At 47.2% G+C, this 6,837-nt stretch overlaps 1 pseudogene; it reads left to right on the forward strand.

Annotated features, from left to right (window-relative positions):
* LOC106590482 (activated CDC42 kinase 1-like) overlaps nucleotides 1-6,310 on the forward strand; it is a 31,592-nt pseudogene extending 25,282 nt beyond the window's left edge.
* The last annotated feature ends 527 nt before the right edge of the window (nucleotides 6,311-6,837 follow it).

A 6,837-nucleotide genomic window follows, 5' to 3' on the forward strand; every position in this document is an offset into this window, starting at 1 on the left:
TGTGTGTGTGTGTGTGTGTGTGTGTGTGTGTGTGTGTGTGTGTGTGTGTGTGTGTGTGTGTGTGTGTGTGTGTGTGTGTCTGTGTCTGTGTCTGTGTGTGTGTGTGTGTGTGTGTGTGTGTGTGTGTGTGTGTAGACCATGCCTACAGACATGAAAGCGCTGCAGGACTTTGAGGAACCGGACAAACTCCAGATCACCATTAATGACATCATCACCATCATCGAGGGCAGGTCGGTGGGTGTGTGTGTGTGTGTGTGTGTGTGTGTGTGTGTGTGTGTGTGTGTGTGTGTGTGTGTGTGTGTGTGTGTGTGTGTGTGTGTGTGTGTGTGTGTGTGTGTGTGTGTGGGAGGGAGGGAGGGAGGGAGGGAGGGAGGGAGGGAGGGAGGGAAGAATGATTCATGTTTCTGAAAGTCAGATAGCTGTGTAGAACAGACATACTGTAATGTGGAAGAGGGAATCATATCAGTGTCCGTGTGTCTGTGTGTCTCCAGAGCAGAGCTCTATTGGTGGAGAGGTCAGAACAGAAGGACGTTGCGCGTGGGGCAGTTTCCTCGCCACGTGGTCACATCGGTCAGCGGCCTGTCGGCCCAAGACATCAGCAGACCCCTCACACACTCCTTCATTCACACTGGACACGGAGACACTGACCCACACAGGAGCTGGGGGCACGCTGACCGCATAGACAGGTACACACACACACACACACACACACACACACACACACACTGGACACGGAGACACTGACCCACACAGGAGCTGGGGGCACGCTGACCGCATAGACAGGTACACACACACACACACACACACACACACACACACACACACACAGAGACACACACACACACACACACACACACACACACACACTGGACACGGAGAAACTGACCCACACAGGAGCTGGGGGCACATCATGTCATGTAAGTTTTATAAAGACAATATGAAGTACTGTGTTTACGCTGCACTACATCCCTGGCCTCTACCCCCCCTCAGCTTGTACTTGGGAAACCCCATGGACCCCCCTGATGTTATGGGAATGGATCCTTCCACTGCCCGGCCCACCAAACTACCCAACCGCACCAGGAGTGAGTAGGCTACTCACACACACACATTTATTCTCTCCTTACAGTGTCTTTTTTTATTCATTCCTAAACTCTCTCCGTGTTTCTCTTTCTGTCCCCCAGAGCAGCCTCCTCCTCGTCCTCCACAGCCTGCTGTCTTGATCCAGAGTAAGTCTGTCTCCCACACTTACTGTTGATTTACCTGTCTGTGTTGAGCTGACTATGACTGTCTGATGATAATGATGACGGTGTGTGTGTGTGTGTGTGTGTGTGTGTGTGTGTGTGTGTGTGTGTGTGTGTGTGTGTGTGTGTGTGTGTGTGTGTGTGTGTGTGTGTGTGTGTGTGTGTGTGTGTGTGTGTGTGTGTGTAGAGCCGTTCTATGACTCTGTGTTAGATGATGATGATGATGATGAATATGAAGGTGCTTCGTCGGGGCTGAAAAAACTGGGTGTGGCTATGGGCCTTAAACTCCGCCCGTGGGAGGGGCCAGGTGTAAGGTCAGCCAAAAGCGAGGTCTCGCTCATCGACTTCACCGATGACAGCTTCAGCTCGGCCACGCCCTCCCCTCTCACTGAGACATGCCTACCTGACCAGGACACACTCAAGGTACGTACACACACACACACACACACACACTCCGTGGGCAAAATAACAGTCTTCTCTTCTTTCTCTCTCCAGGACCTTCCTTCCATCCTAGACTGGCCCCTCCCTCTTCCTGCCTATGACGAGGTTGCCACGGAGGCTGAGGGCCAGTTGGCAGACATGGAGGTTCGATCTATCACTGCATTAACTGAGGGGATTCTGGCTCCGCCCAGCGTTGATGCAGAGGGGAGGGGCTTAACACAGTCAGCTGACCTGTTCCAGGAGCTGCAGAGAGAGGTACGGCACACACACACACACACACACACACACACACACACACACACACACACACCACAGGTTTCTAATTTGAGTTTGGAGTTTTAACGTACAGTTGAAGTAGGAAGTTTACATACACCTTAGACAAATACATTTAAACTCAGTTTTTCACAATTCCTGACATTTAATCCTGGTAAAAATGCCCTGTCTTAGGTCAGTTAGGATGACCACTTTATTTTAAGAATGTGAAATGTCAGAATAATAGTAGAGAGAATGATTTATTTCAGCTTGTATTTCTTTCATCCCAGTCCCAGTGGGTCAGAAGTTTACATACACTCAATTAGTATTTGGTAGCATTGCCTTTAAATTGTTTAACTTGGGTCAAACGTTTCAGGTAGACTTCCACAAGCTTCCCACAATAAGTTGGGTGAATTTTGGCCCATTCCTCCTGACACACGCTTTTTCAGTTCTGCCCACAAATGTTCTATAAGATTGAGGTCAGGGCTTTGTGATGGCCACTCCAATACCTTGACTTTGTTGTCCTTAAGCCATTTTGCCACAACTTATCCTTGGGGTCATTGTCCATTTGGAAGACCCATTTGCGACCAAGCTTTAACTTCCTGACTGATGTCTTGAGCTGTTGCTTCAATATATCCACAATTTTCCTTCCTCATGATGCCATCTATTTTGTGAAGTGCACCAGTCCCTCCTGCAGCAAAGCACCCCCACAACATGATGCTGCCACCCCCGTGCTTCACGGTTGGGATGGTGTTCTTCGGCTTGCAACCCTCCCCCTTTTTCCTCCAAACATAACGATGGTCATTATGGCCAAACAATTCTATTTTTGTTTCATCAGACCAGAGGACATTTATCCAAAAAGTACGATCTTTGTCCCCATGTGCAGTTGCAAACCGTAGTCTGGCTTTTTAATGGTGGTTTTGGAGCAGTGGCTTCTTCCTTGCTGAGCGGCCTTTCAGGTTATGCCGATATAGGACTCGTTTTACTGTGGATATGGATAGTTTTGTACCTCTTTCCTCCAGCATCTTCACAAGGTCTTTTGCTGTTGTTCTGGGATTGATTTGCACTTTTCGCACCAAAGTACGTTAATCTCTAGGACACAGAACGCGTCTCCTTCCTGAGTGGTATAACGGCTGCGTAGTGCCATGGTGTTTATACTTGTGTACTATTGTTTGTACAGATGAACGTGGTACCTTAAGGCGTTTGGAAATTGCTCCCAAGGATGAACCAGACTTGTGGAGGTCTACAATTATTTTCTGAGGTCTTGGCTGATTTCTTTTGATTTTCCCATGATGTCAAGCAAAGAGGCACTGAGTTTGAAGGTCGGCCTTGAAATACATCCACATGTACACCTCCAATTGACTCAAATTATGTCAATTAGCCTATCAGAAGCTTCTAAAGCCATGACATACTTTTCTGGAATTTTCCAAGCTGTTTAAAGGCACAGTCAACTTAGTGTATGTAAACTTCTGACCCACTGGAATTGTGATACACTGAATTATAAGTGAAATAATCTGTCTGTAAACAATTGTTGGAAAAATGCACAAAGTAGATGTCCTAACCGACTTGCCAAAACTATAGTCTGTTAACAAGAAATTTGTGGAGTTGTTGAAAAATGAGTTTTAATGACTCCAACCTAAGTGTATGTAAACTTCCATCTTCAACTGTATATTTTTTCTCTTCCTGCTGACCTGCAGGTGATGGTGAAACTGCGTGTTCCCATGACAGCCGGCCGTTCCCTCCCCTCCTCCCCCCTCCCCCTCTCCCTGGCCCCCCCGGCCCCTCACAGACAGATCTACCTTCCTCCCCCCTCCTCCTCTTCTTCCTATGAGGACAGACCCATGCTACCTCCACGCTCCCCCATCCCACCCCTCCGCTCCTCCAAACACATTTCCCTAGGTGAGAGGGATGACACGCCCCCTCAGATCCCTCCCAGAGACCACGCCTTCTCTCAACCCTCCTCACGCTCCGCCTCCCCCCTTCCTTTAGTTCCTCCCCTCTCTGTCTCCCCTCTCTCCTCCTCCCCCCTTTGTCTCCCCCCCTCCCCTCTCCGTCTCCCCTCGTCAGAGGACAGGGCTGTATGGTGTTGTTGGTCCTCTCGGCTCTCTAGTCTCCTCCTCCCCCTCCTCCTCTCCTCCCTCCTCCCTCTATTCCTCCAGGCTCACTGCTGCCCCTCCTCCCAGCGCTTCATTGGATCCTCTTATTGACAGCTCTCAGAGTTCTGAACGCCCCGCCTACCTGGAGAGATATGGAGCTGCCAAAATGGCCACTGTCCGACCCATGATGAAACAGCAACCAGGCGGGGGTGGGGCGAGGCCTAACACCTCTTTCAACAACAACAACCACAGGACTCAACATTTAACTACAGCTCCCAGCAGGCAACGGGAGAACAGCCTCATTCAGGTTAGAGATGTTCAGAACAAGCAGTGTAGAATGAGGCTGCTTTCAAGTGCTCTTTGTGTTTACCTGTTTATCTTGTCAGAAACACATTTAAATGCTTTTTGAAGTCGCAATACTTCGGAACCTAATGAGATCCTAAAACTGTGTGTGTGTGTGTGTGTGTGTGTGTGTGTGTGTGTGTGTGTGTGTGTGTGTGTGTGTGTGTGTGTGTGTGTGTGTGTGTGTGTGTGTGTGTGTGTGTGTGTGTGTGTGTGTGTGTGTGTGTGTGTGTGTGTGCAGGGGGCAGTGCATGGTGTGACAGCAGAGGAGTGTGAAGAGGCTCTGGAGACTCACAGCTGGAACATCCCTCAGGCAATATGCCAACTAAAGGTACACACATACAGACACACACACACACACACTCTCTCTCTCTCTCTCTCTCTCTCAACATCTCTCTCTCTCTAACATCTCTCTCTAACATCTCTCTCTCTAACATCTCTATCTCTAACATCTCTCTCTCTAACATCTCTCTCTAACATCTCTCTCTCTAACATCTCTCTCTAACATCTCTCTCTCTAAGATCTCTCTCTAACATCTGTCTCTCTCTTTTTAAGATCTCTCTCTAACATCTCTCTCTCTCTAAGATCTCTGTCTAACATCTCTCTCTCTAACAGCTCTCTTTTTAAGATCTCCCCCTACTAACATCTCTCTCTCTATAACATCTCTCTCTCTCTGTTATAGGTAGAACAGTTGTTTCGCCTGGGTCTGCGTTCTAGATCAGAGTGCCAGGAGGTTCTAGAGCGTTGCCAGTGGAACCTAGAACAGGCAAGCATCCTGCTTCTGGACTCTTATGGGAAAGTAGGCTGAGACAGACTCCAGGACTACTGACCTTTAACCCCACAGACCTAAACCTACAGACCGGAAACTACAGACATTTCCCTGTAATTACAGACCTTTAACCCCACAGACCTAAACCTACAGACCGGAAACTACAGACATTTCCCTGTAATTACAGACCTTTAACCCCACAGACCTAAACCTACAGACAGGAAACTACAGACATTTCCCTATAATTACAGACCTTTAACCACAGACCTAAACCTACAGACCGGAAACTACAGACATTTCCCTGTAATTACAGACCTTTAACCCCACAGACCTAAACCTACAGACAGGAAACTACAGACATTTTCCTATAATTACAGACCATTAACCACAGACCTAAACCTACAGACAGGAAACTACAGACATTTTCCTATAATTACAGACCATTAACCACAGACCTAAACCTACAGGCCAGCCCACCTGTGTACTAGAGAACTCTGACAATCAGGTGAAGCTAGTAACGTTAGCTGACTGAGGGCGGGCCATAGAAATATACTTAATAGAACAGACGTGGCTGATTCCTACGAAGGGAAACACTGGACAAGCACACGACTGCATGCTCAGTAGTTAAGTTATTATATAGTTATATTATTTAGTTATTAATCATAATATATATATCATTGTTAGTATTACACAGTCGCTCACAGGGTCAAATATGAAGTCTGAATATTTATTGTTTGGATGTCTAGGGATTATTTATGTTGCTGTAATGACTTCAGCTCTCAGAGTGTGTGTGTGTGTGTGTGTGTGTGCGTGCGTGCGTGAGTGTGTGTGTGAATACCTGCTGTAAATGCTGTTGATTGTACTGGTGATGATCTGCTGTGATCAGGGATAAAGACCATATTCTGCTGTACCTGTAGCACCTTTCATGACTTCCTGACTGGGTCCACATGTCTGAGGATGCTGTTGTATTGTAGATAATGTACTATTGTAATGTTAATATTACATGGAATACAAGTATATATGTGTTGATATGTCCTGTAAACAGTATAGTGTTTAATGGTGTGTGACAGACAAGATTTTAAGATGATAAGAATAATGATAATCCTGAAGATGCTGTGTGTGTGTGTGTGTGTGTGTGTGTGTGTGTGTGTGTGTGTGTGTGTGTGTGTGTGTGTGTGTGTGTGTGTGTGCGTGCGTGCGTGCGTGCGTGCGTGCGTGCGTGCGTGCGTGCGTGCGTGCGTGCGTGCGTGCGTGCGTGCGTGCGTGTGTGCTGGCTCTTGCTGGTAGTGCTATAAACTGATGGTAGTAATATTGGCTGGAGGACAACAGATCTGTAATACAGCACGTCTGATATTTTGTAATAAACAGATTTTTGGATCAACTCTGGATTATATTCTGGTTTCCTGCTTGTTTCCTGCAGGACAACACACAGAATAACAAACAATCAACAAGACAATAGAGCAAGGGGGATGATGAGAGAGAGATAGACCAAAGAAAAGGCTAAGAGAGAGAAAGAGAAGAGAAACAGGAGAACAAAAGGAGTTCGAGAGAGATTGAAGGAAAGAGAAAAGGGAGAAAGTGACTCATCCTTGAACTGGACAGAAATCGATGAGATCAAGTGGAGGGGAAAAATGTCTTCCCTGAGGAAGGGCAGGAGAGAGGTTAGAGAAGAGAGGGGGGAAGGGGAGCTGTGAGA

The sequence above is a fragment of the Salmo salar genome, chromosome ssa29 (assembly GCF_905237065.1).
Source record: "Salmo salar chromosome ssa29, Ssal_v3.1, whole genome shotgun sequence".
NCBI lineage: Eukaryota > Metazoa > Chordata > Actinopteri > Salmoniformes > Salmonidae > Salmo > Salmo salar.